At 39.4% G+C, this 17,159-nt stretch overlaps 1 protein-coding gene across 15 annotated transcripts in view; it reads left to right on the forward strand.

The window, feature by feature from the left end:
• The window catches only part of TENM2 (teneurin transmembrane protein 2), a 612,801-nt gene that overhangs the window by 332,246 nt on the left and 263,396 nt on the right, over window positions 1-17,159 (forward strand). The window lies entirely within an intron of this gene.

Raw genomic sequence — 17,159 nt, forward strand, 5'->3', positions numbered from 1 at the left:
TTGCAGTGCTTTCATTGCTCAGCATGGCTCACCTGCTCAAAGGCTGGTGTAGGGTGAGGAGGTGTTGAGTGTTCCCAAATCCCATGGAAGGGCAGGCAAAGGGCCCTGATCTGCTCTGCAGAGCAAGTCCTGCTCTGCTGAGTGACCATGGCCAGCCACAGTGTGTAGGTAATCTGTGATAAACATACACAAGATATAAACTGTGTGCTAAATGTACTCCAGCAGCTGTTTAATGTAATTCCTCCTTCAATAAACTGAAGTTTTTAAAAAGGAGTGCAGCACACACTTTGTATTGGATTTCAATCAGCTAGTTAAGGCACTCAACAATTAATACTCTAGAGCTGAAAATGAATCAAAAGTGAACAGAACTGTGTTGAAAGAACCCAGTTTATATATGGATGGGAAGAGTACTGAGGTGCTAGAATTTTTGGTGGTTTGTTTTTGTTTGATTTGGGTTTTTTCTTGTTGTGTTTTGTGGTTTTTTCCCCTGGGAATATCATATATATGGTTCCTTTAGTTTACTGCACAAGCCAAGCAAATAAATCATTCTCTTGGCTGCTTTTAAGGACAGCATTGGCCCTTCCTGGATAGTGCTGCCTAAAGTAGCTTTATCCACACTGGTGTTTGTGTGCTCCAGAGCCCCTGAAGCACAGGATATTGATCCTTGTGAGTCTTAACTACCTGCTAGACCTTAAGTTAATCCAAGGTGCTTTATTCCTGCAGCTAGATCAGGATGGGGTTTTTCTTGGCAGAATTTTTTGTGGGTTTTGGTGTTTTGTTATTGTTATTTTTTTTTTCTATCTCGTACTGAGGTGTTCATACACTCAGTGACGTTGTTGACTGTGTACTACACTTTGAGCTTCCAAATATCCTCAGCAGATTTTTTTTCCTAGAATGTTGCTATTCAAACTATTCCTATGAAGTTGCTTGAGCAGGCTTTTGACAGTTTAATATGTTTTGTAGAACTGGAACTTTAATTATAATTCTTCCCGATTTGCCTGTACTTAAACATCTGTAACCCTGGAGTTCCGTAGCTCTGTGAGGTTGTTCAATCTTACTTTTAATTTTCATCTTGATGTATTATAAATTTTACCTGGCAAGTTGTAATAGGAGGGAGTATTTCAGGCACAGTGCACCTGCTGCTCTGTGTTGGTGTAAGCAGCACATATTTCAGTCAAGTCATGTGAAAATTTACTATTGCTTCATTTCTTTATAAAGGAAAAAAAATCTGACCTCAAAGAAATGTCAATATTAGAATTTACAATTCCATGTAAATGTAATAGTTCAATATGAAAAAATGCAAGATTTGCGTTTGGATATCAATAGAAAATTGAAGACAGAATATTAGTTAATGTGCAAGAGTTGCTAAAAACATAATAAATGGAGAAGGCAAATCCTTATTTCTAACTCACACTTTTCAAAGATATTTTATTATGTGAAAATGGCAACTATTGCTTTTATATATGCTCATATTAATATATGCTCACACTTCTCTTCCTTCCTCTCCGTGTCACACACAGATAGGGAGAGTCAGGATTGCTGGCAGATTTCCTGCTAATGATAAGTGGTGACACTTCCTTTATGTTCATAAAAGGCTTTCTTCTGATGGAGATAAATAGATAAATGGCATGCTTGGGGTTACCAGGAAGATGTGATTTCATCACTCAGTAAACAAGCTTTGAAACAGTGTTCCTGATTTACAAGTAAGTTATGATCACACCAGCTCTGACAGAGAGAAACGTTTATCCCAGTGCCTGAAGCTCTGATGCTGGAGTCACTTGAACATTGTGCCTTGCTGTCAGCTATTTCAGATGGATTTTGGTAAATAAAAAAACGTCTTTAGTTCTAGAAATAACCTCCATTATTCACATAAAGGCACGTTGCATAATTTGTCTGAACATAGAAACATAGTGTGCATAGGGTAGAATGCTGATTGTTGCTGAATTCTGAATGTGGGCCCCATGTGCTTGTGCCAGCAAAATTTACACCTCTTATGTCATCAGTAGCAAAGGTGGGGGCTCTCAGCTCATCTTTCTTTCTGCTCCTATTTGAGGCACCAAAAATAGATATCTGAGGTTGCAATATGTGGTATTCAGGAATGAGCTGAGTGAGGAGCTAACCTTATATAACTTCAAGATTGGCTTTTGGGGTCAGAGCACTCTATTGGATGACCTCAAGAGGTCCATTTCAACTTAATTGTTCTACAAGTCTGTATTAATAATCTCCCTGTGACTTGGAAGGGAGATAATTAATTTGTGTGAGACCTGTAATTTGTTTCCTGAAATCCTAATAATCTTGACCTGAGTATAGGCCCTTCTGTTACTGAGTTTTTTGATACCATTTTTGGAACTTCTCATCTGTTCAGAACCCAGATCATTGCTTGGTCCATTGTAAGTGCTGCAGGTTATTCCAGCAGTGTGAGTAGGTAAGAGGGATAGACCCACCATTCTGAAATAAACCCCAAATTTAGAGTATTTCCCAGCACTGATCTTTATAATACCATCAGAAAATCTCATCACCAAGTGCTGTGCTGCACATGAGACAGCAGTACTGCAACTTCTGTATTGGTCAGGCATTAAACTGTATGAGGATGCCAGATGATAAACTGCTGTTTTTTCCCAGATGCACAGGCTTCAAAGGCAGCACTGTTGCTATTTGCAACAAAAGATTGACTGCCTCAGAATGTGATGCCGGTTCCATACATAAACAGGATTAAAATTACTAAAATCCCTCTGTAAGTAAGTAATTAACAAGCTGTAAGTGTTCCTGTCCCTCCCACATTGTAGTGGGGAGAAGCAGCTGATGTTTGTGTGGTGGCACATCTTTGGGACACGTGCAAGGTGCCAGGGAAGGTGGGCAGTGATAATTGCTGTACAGACTGGCAGCCTGCCAGCCCCAGAGCAACATTTCAGCCTCAGAATGTTTAATGTGAGTTTGCAATGGAGGGTTTGGTGCTGTGCTGCACTTCACAAGGCACTAACACAGTTTCCTTCATTCCCTTCATGTTCTGTGCCAGAGATGTTACTTGACATACCTGATGTAAGAGGATTGTGGCAAAGATTGTTAATTTTTTGCTATTTCTCTGACAATAACAAGCTGATGAATTCTTCTGCTGGGTGTCCCAGCATGGATGGCCACGTGTACTTTTGGGATGTGTTACTGAAAAGATAAGTAGGTCTGTGGGAAATCAAGCCAAAATGTTTTGCCAATGTTCTTTTCCCTTGCATTGGGAAGGTTTTCCTAGCTTTCAGGATTTGGTGTGGCTCTTCAAGACATGTTTTATGGTTTCATTGTTATTCATAGCAATTTCTTTCCATTGAAATGAGTAGCTATGGTTACTGGATGGCTACTGCAGCCCCATGCAGGGAGGCTGTGAGAGGGGTTAATTGTTGTTTGATGTATGTTTTCAAACTGCAGTAACAATTCTCCAGCTTCTAGTCTGAGCTCTTATTTGTTGGGAAAATAAAATGTGATCACAGAAGTTCCATAAGCCTGCCTGAAATAAGGGCATTTGGTAAAGGGTGATGTTCTAATAATTGTGTTAAGCCCGTTGTGAAGAAACATGTATTCTCTTTCTATATTTCATTCCATTGAAAAAAGGAAGTTGCTTTAGTAAATCCATTCCATTGAAAAAAGGAAGTTGTTTTAGTAACCTTTTGCAGGTTACCATGAGAAATTGAAAACTTGATCAAAATAAATGTAATAGTGTTTAGACTACAGTGGGCTGGAGTGTTTGGGAGAATTCAGATTTGTCTGATGGGGAAAGGACTTGAGAGAAAACTGAATTAACAGTGCTCATAAGACATTTCTCACTGCTTTTAAGCTTAAAAGATAAAATTGAATTTAAATTGTTAGGCCCATGTTCACCATAATCTAAAGCAAAACAGCTGTTATGCATCCTGTATGCAAAGGGTTTGAATCAATCCTGTGAACTCCTGTGTTCTGTCGTGTATTTTGCCTACAGAGCCAGGAGATCCATTTAAAAAGAAAATCAGGAATATTATGTAAACCACTAGGGCTCCTCTGCATTCCTTTGTGAGCAAAGCAGCAACAAACATCAGCATCCACATGGGGTGCCTGATAACACCAGATATTCCCCAGGATTAATCTTGTTCTGCCACGGGGAGTGCAGGGCTGCTGTTCTGTGCCACACAGTTCTGCAGCTCCTGTGCAAGGTGCCATGGCATGGAAACAGGGTGTATCAGAGACCTGATGATATCAGGGTCCTGTCTGGCTGCCAGAGCACCTTGTTGAAGCTGCAGGAGTCTACTTTTAAATCAAGGAAGTCATTAAGCTATTACACATTAGAAAATCAGCAAATCATTTCAGTGAATTTCGTATTTTTATAGTGTGTGTGTGTGTACACTTATAAAACTCACAATAATATAGTTGGCTTTATCTTGTTTTTATACATTTTTCTGATTTTTACTGAAAAAATATCCTGAGTAGTTAGCATGCATCATTACATTCTTGTCCATTGATTACTAGCTAGACAACAGCAAAAGTAAACAATGAGATTTCTCCTGATGGCTATCTGTTGATTTATTGGTAATCAGAAAAGCAAATATTTAAAAGTTTAATTGTTGATAAATAACCTATATGATAGTTTTGATGCATCAATTGATGTGTAGTGTTTTGCTGCAGGCTGCCTGATCAATGCTTTCACTATACATTTAGTTTTTTAACCATATAGATGATAAGGTGAATGGAGGAAAAGAGATACACATATGCTGAAGGGACATAAATAACCTTGAGTTCAAGGGAAGGATGACTATTCAGAAGCAGAGCATACTGGATGTGGGACATTTTGTCAAAGGTAACAGTTACAGCAGTCACTGAACACAAAGCTGCCTGGGACAAATAATAGAAGAGTTTTTACGGTGTTAGAAAAATCTTCCCATTAACTGAACACAATATGCAGGAGCAAACATATGGATTGGTCTCATTAACAGCAAAGACATTTGTTTGAGATAAGCCTCAAAGGGAAGAAGAGAAGTGGCATTTTTCTTTGGGAAAGACAAAAGAATAATGAGGTTAAATTAGAGCAACATCACATTATCACACTGGTGGAGCCTGGACAAAGACAGAGTACAATAGCCTCACTCTGTGTGAAAAAAAAAAAAGAAAAAGGATTGAGTGTTACAGGCACAATGAGGTTTTGGTTGGTTGGTTTTCACTGTTAGAAAGCTGTTTCCAGTTTGTTTGGTGCTGTCATTCTGTGCAGTTTGGGCACTCCTGGTTCCACAGTCAAGGCTGTCTCACAGACTGCCCAGAAGAAATCCTGAGCATTGAGTGCAATGTTTCTCTTGCTCCTCGCAGGAATGTGCTTTTATTTTCCTTTTTCAAACATGTTGGTTTTCAAAGCCTTTATGTAATCCTTGGTCCTGGTTCTTGGAGCTGACTTCCTTGGCTTTACTTAGTGAACTGTGGCTGTTTTCCCTCGTTTTGTTTTTCGTTACATTAACTTTGGGATGGATGCTGGTAACCTGTGTGTGGAAATGTCTCCTAAAATCCTCTTTCTGTGCCTGGCTCAAGGCATGTCACTGCAGTGTTCACATGCTGTGTAGGGAATGCAAGTGTCTAGAGCAGTATTTAAGTGGCATCTTTAACATGGAGCACAAAAAAAATCATTTACATGTTACCATCTGAATTTTCACTGGTGCAGTGTGACTTAGTCATCCTGATGTTAGTAAATAAACAGGGAAAAGAAGTAATAAAATGAAAATACAGAAGAAGTTCCAGTGTTGGTTTGTCTCCTTTTCAGCAGGTCTGTGAGTGCTGTTAGGTGTGTGTAGGGGCACAGCAGGACAGGTTTGCTTTGTCTAATCTTGGCCAGAATTTCTCAGCCAGGTAGGCTTGTGTTTTCCACATTGATCCCTGAGTCAGGCAGACAGGTGCTCTTTATCATCCTCTGGTTAAAATAAATCCATTAGTCTCAGCTTTTCCTTCTCTGTGTTTTCAGCTCCCTTGTCAACAAGCCTGGGTATCTGATGTGCTGAGTTCCTTTCTCTTGCTGAACTCTCCAGTTCACTTCTTTCTCTCCCTCTCCCCCACAGTTGTATTCCCCTGCATCTTAAAGAGTTCATTTAAGCAGTAGCAGACTTACAGAGGAATTTTAATATGATCTCCCATTATGGAGATTTCAATCTGTTCCACAATCACGATTCAATCTGTTAGCTAGATAAGAGTTTAAGAAATTTTTTAGGCTTTGAGAACTTTGTAACAAAATGAAGCAGTTTAATATGCATTTTAATATTATACTTTAGCAATAAAGTATAATATTTACAGTAATGTAATTGCAAGACAAGATATTGCTCAAATTGATATAATAATTTAAAGGAATCAAAGATATAACTTAAAAATTAAAAATAAATCAGTTATATTTAAGTCTTATAAGAAATATATGCCTTAAATATTAAAAAGAAAAGAGGAGAATGGAGGAAGAGAAAATAATTCTTTTAGTTCCTGAGAGTCCTGTGATGTGCAAAATCTTTCCTGTAGCTGGGATACATGATGTAATATTATAATGCAAAGTGTTGAAATATCATGCTGCATGCAGCAGCACTGGATTGTGCAAAATAAGGCAAAACTGCCCCCTGTGCACCAGTGTAGTGCTAGTGTGGGATCTGCTACCTGGCCTGAGACTGTGACCATTAGGAGTGATAAAACTGATTGTAGTCATTTATTTATTTATTTACAGAAAACGGTAAGATTTTTTGAGGATCTAGTAAGCACAGTAGGAGACTAATAAAGTCAAAATTTATCAGAAAAAGTCTCTAAAATAACTTCACTTTTTGTCTTCTGCAATTAGAGGATACAGTTCACATATGACAGTGTTTGAATGTCCTGAGTATGTGTGAAGAGGTGAACATTTGATCATTTTGGTAGCTTCAGAATGAGTTAAATGGTTACACTGTCTCCAGCACGCAAACAGATTGACAAGACAGATCAGATAAATAAACTTTATTTCCCTCCTCTCAGTGTTAGGGTATTCACAGTCTCAGAATTGACAGAGAGCCTGGAATCAGAAAAATTTTTAAAAATAAAACTTTTGGTAAACTTCTAGAACAGGTTCGTCCAGAAGGTATTTCTGAGGTAAGAAAGCAGGGATAAAAAATATGCACAATGAAGTCTAAATCCTGGTGTCTGGAGCCAAGAACAATCACAAGCTGAGTCTGGCTGGTGAGTCAGAGTGGTAGTGTGGAAGGTGGGCACTTCAAAACAGGGATTGATGTACCAAACATTGGATCCTGAGAGGGGAAAAAAGAAATTCACCTCTTTGAGAGCTTGTCTTCAGTGTGATGCTGTCTTGGTGTTGAACCTGAGGCCAGTCTGAACTCACTCTGTCCTCTCTCATGTTTGCTTTTCTTTCAAGGGCATTGAGCTGGATTATCTTCTCTTAAGTGGAATTATCAACTTCATGTCTTTTATTGATTCATGAGAAATATTTTGAAATATTGTGATTTCAGTTCAAGCGAGAAATATTTTGATGACAGTGTTTGCCATCCTCCTTATAACTCTGTCAGTGTCTATTGTGAGCTAGAAGGAAAAATGAGTAGTTGTGGCTGGGTCAGATAGCAGGAATTCACAGAGAACTTGCTGTTCTGTGTTGCATCCAACAAGGTCTGTCTTCCTTTGAAACAGGGATGACCTCTCTGACTGGATACCAAGGAGGTTCAAAACCCTCTAATTTTCCTTGAAATCTATTTTTATCATGATCAGGGACAGGCAAAGTTAAAAAAGTACAAGACTGACAGTTCAGCAAGGAAAAAAGTGTCTTTACTGAATTGTGCAGGTATTCTGTAGCAGAGTTGAAAATTCTTCTGGTTTTCTGGGCTTTGTCACTTTAATTGTGTACAGCATGTTTCCAAGTGTTCTTTATTTATTCAACTGAATGTCTAAATGAAATTAATTAATAAAACTCGATGCAAAATCATAAAATTTCATTAGCATCAGTGACTCTTACTGTCATTGACAAAATCATAACGATTGGGAGGAAAATATATATTTAATGAGGAGAAATTGTTTTAAACTTGAATTCAAAAGCCAATATAAACTGCATATGTAAATGTATGTAGCTGTGTGTATACATATTAGAATTATTTTACATGAAGCCAGGTACAGAGCAAGGGTCTCTCCAGGTGACTTAGATAAAATCCCTTTGCATGATTCACATTTAGAATCTGAGCACTGACCTATTCTCCTGAGGCACTTTAGAAAATTCTGAGAAAAATTAATACAATGCACACTGTGTGTAATGCCCAAAGGCTTGTGGAGGGTGTGCACAAAATCTGTTCAGCAGGTGTTAGTGCTGCACTTTTGTGAATGCTCTCTGCTGCTCTAAAGAGAAATTGCTGGGGTGACTCAACTCCAGCAGCTGATGCACCAGTTCTGTGTCTGTGCCAGATCCTCTTTTAGTTTTTAAAAGTTCCCAACTGGGAATTCATACTGGCATGGGGAAAAAATAGAAGTGGGGAAGAAATACCTTTAACATTTGAAAGCTTTGCTGATTTTCCCAAGGTCTCCTACTGCAAAGAATAACAACATTGAAGAAGGTAGGGTGTTAAAATATTTTCAGTGCTGCCCATGTTAAATGTGTCAATCATATTGAGTCTTCTCAGTTTTTCACAGTTGTGTTTGTTTGAGGAAGATCAAATTTGCACTTTTTATAGCATCCATCAACTGAAATGTACCATTGATTCCAAAAAGGTGTTTGACCCTGAAAAACCAATTACTTCTACTCAAATCAAAAGACAAATGCGGAGGTGTTTCCATGAGTAAAACAGCATTTTAAAACATTGTAAAGTGGAGCTAAGAAGGTAGCAATAAAAACACTTTTTTTAACAGACATATATTTTTAAGCACTTGTCAGAAACATGAACCTGGTGAGATGTGGAAATGTCAGACACATTACATGTGCAGGACGTGCATTTGGCATTTTGCTGTCAGCAGGGGAGTTCTTCTACAGCTAATTCCTCAGGAACCACACGCTGAGTGTGTCTGCAGGGAGGAAGCAGGGCTAGGGGTAGAAGCATATATTGTTTATTTTGTGGAGGTGTTTTAACAGGATTTTTTCCTCTTTAAGAGAAGACCATGAGTTATGTCAGTCACGCCGTATGAGAACTTTGTGGAGTTGGAATAAATTCCATATTTTATGCAAAACATGAGTCAAGCTGTGCAGCTCACTAGCACAGGTACAAATGGGCACTTTCTAGTGCACTGCATGTAAAGTGATTAAGAATCCTGTCTTACAATTCACATGTGTTTAATAAATATTATCTGCTGATGAGCTGCTGCCTTCAGCATGCATGGCGGGGTTTTATTGGGGTCCTCTCAGCCATAAGGAAGCGGTGCAGGGGCTGAATCTCTGGTTTTGCCACTTGAGTTAATTTCTCTCCTCTCCCCTCCTGTCAGTTCTGCCAAATCTTAGCCCTGTTTGCTGCACTAGTGACGTGAGCAGGGGCTGTTGGCCCCCAGAACAGCTCTGTCCCAGCAGGGCCATTGGTGATGCTCCTGTTGTTGGCTCCAGCTGTGGGTGTTTAATCTGACACAGCTGTCACAGCACATAGCCTGAGGAGCACGGTGAGGGAGATGGGATTTAAGTATCACTGTCTGTTCAAAACCAAATTTCCTGCAGGACAGTATCGCATGAAAGCAATATATTAATGAATACACAGAATATAGGGGGTAGTTACAATTTCTTTATACACTGTTTCCCATAGAGACCTTCATAAATACACCAAAAATGCAAACAGTTATGATTTTTATCCTCTTTTAGGCTGTAAACTCTAAATGATGGAATCAGCATTGTCCAAATTTAGCAGCAGTATTAAATAGAGAAGCAACAGTGAATGAAAATTCAGATTCATATCAAAAAGTTTCCTTTCCTTATTGCATTTTTTTTCAAAATTTTAATATTTATTATGGTTATTTCATATAGTCACGGTTGGCACTGATAGGCAGGTTTTTTATAACATGGTCAGAATGCAGTGAAAAAATAAGACCTTGTTTATCATAAGAAAAATTAGATATGGCATTTTAAATATTCCTTTGGTTCAGGTAGATGTGATTTTAAAGTTTAACCTGAATGAAAAAAAATTATATAGACTAGAAAGTAAAAAAAAAAAAACCCACTTACAAGTTAGTGAAATGTTCTGTTACTAATTTTGCTCTCATTAAGACGGTGTTTTTCTTATGTGAATAAACTCCAGTAATTGAGCTCATCTTCTTGTTATGAATCCAGAGAAGGCAGAAACTGAAAGGAAAAAAAAAAATCACTTTTTGTTTCTCTTTTTTTTTTCCAGGATTAGACCAAAATTCTGATTACTGTGCATTACAGCATCACTGACATCAAATGGATGCAAATACTGAACCAAATTTACTCCAGCAGTAATCATTATTTGACTTTTCATGTTCTGCAGCAGGAGTGTTTTTGCTGTACTTAACTATAGTTAACTACATAGGGAAAATACAAGTAGGAGACAGTGAATTTTTTTAATCCTGCCAAATAGTTCATTTGTAGATGAAGGAAAAATTCTTTGTTGGAGAAGTTTTTAAAGTGTCTTTAAGCAGTTACATGTGTAACTTACTGGACTGCACATCATTGTCTGATGTCTCCATGTCTCCTTACCTTTTATGTCAGAGGAGAACATAAAAGCTGAATTATCCCTTGGGACAGCATCACTGGTCCATATTAGTAAAAATGACATTTTTTGTAGAGCCACCAGGGTGTTGTCAAGCTCTGGTGTTCTGTTCAGTGAGTGCTCCTGGTCCTTGTACAGCACATTCCTGGTCCCAGCTCTGCCTCATCTGTGTGTGTGGGAAATAGCAGAGCTTGGGATGGGTTCTTGGGCTGCTGGGTCAGCTCCTCCTTGTGGAGCTCATTCTGTCATTGCCCTGAACATCCCTTGGGGCTGGGGAGTGCAAGGTCAGCGCTCCCACATCCCCCAGGACATCTCTGTGCTTCATCTGTGCCACCCTTTTTCCCACTGCGTGCCTTGGTGTTCCTGCTGTCACCTTGTGCAGCAAGAGCAGCACAGGGACTGTGCCTTCTGCAGCAGAGGTGACTCAAATATAAAAATGTATTTCATTTTTATCCAGTGTTGCAGTCATAGATCTCCAAACAGCTGAGCAAAGAGAAGTGCAGGGTGGTGAAACAGGACCACACACTCTGTGTAATGGAATAATTGTTTGTAGCCTTACTGGGGAGTAGAATTGGATTAATATTCTTGGGATTAGTCTTCAGTTTTCTTAAATGGAAAACAATAACAATTATTATTACTTTTCATTTTTATATCACATGAGGATATAAACCATAAAGCAAATGATTCTGCCCAAACTTTGCCTGTGAGCAGAGAAGGACATCCAGTGACACGTAGGAGAAGGTGGGGAAAAGATTAAGTAATTGCATTTTATAAATGAAATTGTCATTTCTTGGAAACACATTTTAATTTTTTTTTTTGTAAGCTGCATAAATTTAGTTTGGTTTATAGCCTTTCTCAAATGAAACCTAAGCACAACTGTAAGTAGTGAACTTATTGAGGAAAGAAATTCACCAGCTGTAGTTGTTCAGTGTGCTTGGGGCTAGCCTGAGGACCTGACTGTTCCTTTGAACCATACTTTGATTCCCACTCTGTCTGTTGGGCTCAGAAATGAAAGTAATTTTGACCATTTAAACTTCTGGGTAGAGAAAAATCTTTATTCTTTGGTGGCATAAAAGAAGTAAGAGAATTTGATCATTTTGAGATGCTTCCTGAGAGTTTCAGTGACACCTCCAGATCCTCACAACTTTTTTATCTGGGTGGTGAAATTTTTCATTGTAATTTTAATATTTGTTACAATGTGCAAAAATACTTAGAGTAATATTAAGAAATAAATGGCAATGTATGGGGCTGGACTTCTTCAGTAGTTGGTTCTGGGGTTTTTTTTGGTTTCTTATTTCTGAGGAAAACATCTAGTACTGCACCTGTAGCTATATCCTGGTAATGGATACTGAGCACCAATGAAGAGAAGGAATAAATGGAAAAGTGTTTTGAATCCTTTAATGTTTAAAAGTAGTGTCATTTTCAAGAAGCTCTCTGTAACTTTTCTGAATGATGGTCTGAGTCAGCGTTAATGGGATTTGAAGATGTGATTTCATGGTGCTCTAATTATTTCAATCCTCATTTTCAGACAATGTTTTATTAATGGCATTGTGTTAAAAGCCTGATAAGTTACTCTTAAGTGTTGCAGGAAGAGGGGCCTAATTAAAAAAAAAAGAGAGAAATATTGTTTGCACTGAGGGTTTCATGGGGGGTTGTTTTTTTTTTAGTGGGAAACATTACCATTTAAGACATTAGGTGTATGAAAAAGAAAAAGAACTTCAGTGAGCACAACTTAACCCTAGTGCTTGATCCTTCCCTTGCTCATGTTTGCGTCTCAAGTTGTTTAATAGAATGCTGGAATGGCTGCTTTGTTCTTCCAGACTCATGGTGCTGGTATTTGTTTTTTCCTTGCTTAGTTTTGTTTCCCTGCAACTTAGAATTTGCAGCGTTGAGCTTACCAGATGATCAGTAAATGTCAAACAAATCAAAGTGTTGCCACCAGCAGAGCTATTGAAGTGCCTCCTTCTGAATGGGACTTTTTAATTGATTCCTGAGAGGTCAAAATAGAAAGTACCAATGCAGGAGCATCAGGGATTCATGGAAACAGGCCCCAGCAGTCCAGCTTTGTTCTCCATATACTTACCCATGTCTCCTTACCTTGAGCAGATGTGAGCACCTGCTTATGCTCAAATATATAAACACCCTAAGAAGTGCTTAACATTGTAATGTGTTTTTAGTTTTGCAGGGAGTCACCTTATCTCAAATCTGAGAGACATTTTGGGAGAGCATTCCCTAAAACTGGGAAGGGAAGACATTTAGCTGAGTGGCACCCATCCTTCAGAAACAGCAGGGGTGCGCTGCAGGCTCAGAGCTGTGATGGTGTTCACAGGGGTCTCAGGTTGAGGGAAGAGATGAGGATCTGACTCCATGTTTCAGAAGGCTTGATTTATTATTTAATGATATATATTCCTTTAAAATTATACTAAAAGAACAGAAGAAATTATTTCATCAGAAGGCTAGCTAAGAATGGAATAAGAATGAATGACAACAAAGGCAGCTGGCTCAGACTCTGTCTGAACCAGCTGACTGTGATTGGCCATTAATTAGAAACAATCAACATGGTCCAATCACAGATGCACCTCTTGCATTCCACAGCAGCAGATAACCATTGTTTACATTTTTTTCCTGAGGCCTCTCAGCTTCTCAAGAGGAAAAATCCTAAGGAAAGGATTTCTCATAAAAGATGTCTGTGACACAGAGCTACCAGCATAAGGTGCCAGTGGTGCTCCTGCTCTTCCCTCTCCTGCATTCCCCCTTCATCTCAGTGATGGCAGCTTGCTCTTTGCTCATCTGCTGGATGAGAAGGATTGCATGGGCTGTGTTTTCTCCTCCTTGCCAAGCTGGAAGTGGTTTTTGGTAGGCCAGCTGTCAGCAGAACACTCTGGAAGGTGGTGATGAGATTGCTGTGTTCCAGCCCTGGGTGCCAAGTGCAGTCCCAGCAGCTCTGCCCAGCCAGGAGATGTGTCCTGTGAGTCACCCACAACCCTTCTGCAAAATTATGGCTCAGCAGAGAAACTGGGGCAAGAAAAGGGTGGTATTTACTATTCTTTACATATAGTGTCCTTTGAACTGGTGACAAATGGCTTCTGTGTTGGTTTTTTCCTAGTCCTTTCAAGATTTAACTCCTCTGTTGGCTCTCTCTATTCTTTTTTCTCGTTTAAACTGGCATATAATTTTGCTTTTCACAAGATTACAAAAATATTGATCCTAGGAAGTTTCAGTTTAAAAAAAAGAATTTTTGAATCTTTGTGCAAAATGTGGTTTTCATGTTTTGCATCTCCACTTTGCAACCTGCCTGTAGACAGCAGATAACCATACAGTCCATCACAGCTTCCATACCAAATAAAAAATGGTCAAATCAATTTAAGCTAAAATACAACTTTTTGTGTTTTGATGCTACTTCCCACTCTGATTTATCAGAATAGTTACATTTGCATGTCAGATGTAGAAAGATGATGATCCCAAAAATCAGGCTTACTCATCTGTGTAATCATTTTTGAGCATTTTCTAATCAGAGATGCCTTCTGCATTAGCATTGGTGATTTTCAGTTGCACTGATACATTTGTTCTGTATTTGTGATTAATAAGCTGCTTGGAATATTTTTCCACTTGACTGTGTGAGTTTTCACCTGTACAAAAAAGGCATTGTTACAGAAGCTCCAGAGTATGTCCTCTGTGTGTTTGTTCTTAGTGATTTCATATTCCCAAAAAATTCTTGGAATCTGTGGGTTTCTGAGGGTCTGTTTCAGTCCTCTTTGCTATTCTGGTCTCCACTTGCATACTGGGAGTGAATAATACATATTTATGATTGCTGGATAAATGTTCATGCTCAGAGTGTCAATGGAGAGCTCTACCAATCCTGTGCTATTTTTCCTACAACTGACTGAAGTGTGCATGCAAATAGATATGTAGATGAATTCTCCAGCTCCACAGTAAACATCCACTGTGAGCTTTATCTACTACAGGCATAGAATGATAAAGCTCTGGCAGAGAAATTTCACCCACAGCCTGAGATTGCCATCCAGGCACTTGTGCAGTGCCCAAATTCCAGAGGTGGTGGGCAAAGGGGCTGGGTTTGTGTTTATTGGTGTGGCAGAGCAGCCTTTGGGTGCAGCCCAATGTGCCTTCAGTGCTCAGCAGAGTTTGGCAAGAGGGTGGAACTGTGCCTGTCAGGAGCTTCCCCACACACAGAAACAATGGAATGAAAGAATGGCCTAAAAATACCCAGAGCAGTCACTAATGTGCTCTGACACTGCCAGGGAGGTTACTGGGGAGAAGAAGCCCTGATGTTTCACTGTATAATACTAGTAAGCATGCAAATGAGATGTTGGTGTTTTGTCTAGATGATTCTGTGCCTGTCATGCTTCTTTCCATCAACAAGGTTAAAGTATATGTACAGTTAAATAACAGATCTAAAAATAGGAAGAATTTTGAAGGGCAGGTTATGGACTAAGTCTGACAATATCAATGAGCTTATTTTCTATAAATGGATTATTTTTAGAGGCCTCTTAATTTTACATCCTTAGGCTACACCCGCATCCTTTTTAAAAAGCCTTTTTGTGGAGTTTGGGGGATTGTAACACTGAGGCTTTCAAATAATCAGCCCCTTCCAGGAGTGGGAGCTTGAAGAAAAATACCAGATAAGGGGGTTAGTCAGAACTAACAGAACAGAACATTCGTGACTCAGTGGATGTAAATAGCACCAGATTCAACAGGCTAATAAAGACTGGCATATGCTAATATATTAGAGATTAAAGGAGGTAGCACAAGTGACATGCTAAGGCAAATTACATTGTTCTGCCATTCTATAGGCTCCAAAGAACCTCTGGCCCGAGGGCTTAAGATTCTTATTACTTGAAAATAAGGAAATAAAGATAGAATTAATCTTGTCCTAATTTGCGCTAATATAAACGATATGCTATTAATCAAAGTTAATCATCAGTAAAATAAGACAAGCACGGGGCGATCCATCCTGCATGCTTCATCTTGGGATGGCATGGGAGAAATGCCCCTGCTTTGGTGTGCATCTCTGTCCATTAACTGCAGAGGTAACTGCAGGACTAGTTATGATCAGGTAACTAGTTTTCAATTAGTTGAATCAGTAGAATTAGTTGAAGCTCATACTAAACATCTGAATTAAGACAGAAAAACATGTTTCATTTGGAATTCTCTCACAAGTTAAATGCTCTGCTCTGTCCTTTGGCATCAGTTGTCTTCTTGTCTCCTTGCTTCTCCATGGAGGGCACTGGGAGACCAGAGGTGCTAATATTTTACTGCTGTCACTCGAAGCCTCTTTGGATTCATAGCCTAAATTTGGATATTCCCAGGACTTGTCTCACTTTGCAGATACTATCAGGAAACTGGATAAGAAAGAGTATAACCCTACTTGCAATCTTCTGTTGACTTAGCTTTTATGGTAAATAAGTTTAACATTTGCAAATAAACAATTTTCAAAGCAACAGCATTACTAACCTAGAAACTGATTTCTTAAAATGAAGATTTAAAATACTTTTGGACAACAGCATTGATTGTAGTTGTCATGTAAGATGTTTTGAAACAAATCTTGACCACAGGAGCAGTATCTTGGTAGAACTTCAAGAAGTCCTGTGCTGGTGCACAGTGTGCACAGTTGTGCTTCTCAAAAGAGCGCTCAGGCTAATGAAGGAGAGTTCTGAAGAAATCTTTTGAGGCTTGAAGACAATCTAGACATACATAACCATTCTTGAGTTTATCTGACAGTCTGTCCCCTGAAGTTTAGCTGAGAATTCTTTGAAGAAATATTTTCAGTGGTTTGGGGCTGCTTTGTCTTTGAGGTGTTTAGGTTTGGGGGCTCAGATTGTGATTATGGGCTCATGCTGGCTGCAGAGGCTCAGGTCATGGAATAGAGCTCTAAGAATTTCACAGAACTAAAGAAAGTAGGCTTTGGTAGGGCTGCCAGGCAGCTCTTCCCTTCCCAGGTGGAGACTGGCAGTGATTTCTCCCAAATGAGGTCACTTTATCCCCACCTTTGTTCAGCTATCTTGGCAAGCCCCATCCAGTGCTGTGCATCCATCCCTGCCTTGTGCCCCTCCCTGTGTGCCACAGCTCCTGGGCATCACCTTCAGCTTCTGCCCTGGCTGTTCTGTGCAGCAATTCCCTGGCTACACCAAAACATACACTCAGGAGTCCCAAATCTCTGCCAGTTGCCTTCCCAGGCTTTCCAAACTCACTCATTTCAGGCTAAAAGTGATACTTGGTGCAGTCAGGTGGTATTTCCTCCCTTTCTCACCCTTGCTCTTTCTCTGTAAATCAATGGCCCTTTTTTCCACTCATACAAATCCTTCTGATCATGGCCATGCCACAGATCACTGAATTAACTTGAATTTCTTCCTGATTGTTGCCCAAACTCTGCACAGTAGCAGACAGACACCTCAGGAAGGTTCTGAAAACCCTCCCTGAAGGGCAGAAATGTGCAAAGTGCCTCTTGTTTTCCCTCCTGTATGACTCCTCCAGTTGCAGCTCCTCCTCCTTTACATT

Source organism: Melozone crissalis, unplaced genomic scaffold, assembly GCF_028551555.1.
Source record: "Melozone crissalis strain CALT ecotype California unplaced genomic scaffold, PUWL_Pcris_2 ptg000061l_1, whole genome shotgun sequence".
NCBI lineage: Eukaryota > Metazoa > Chordata > Aves > Passeriformes > Passerellidae > Melozone > Melozone crissalis.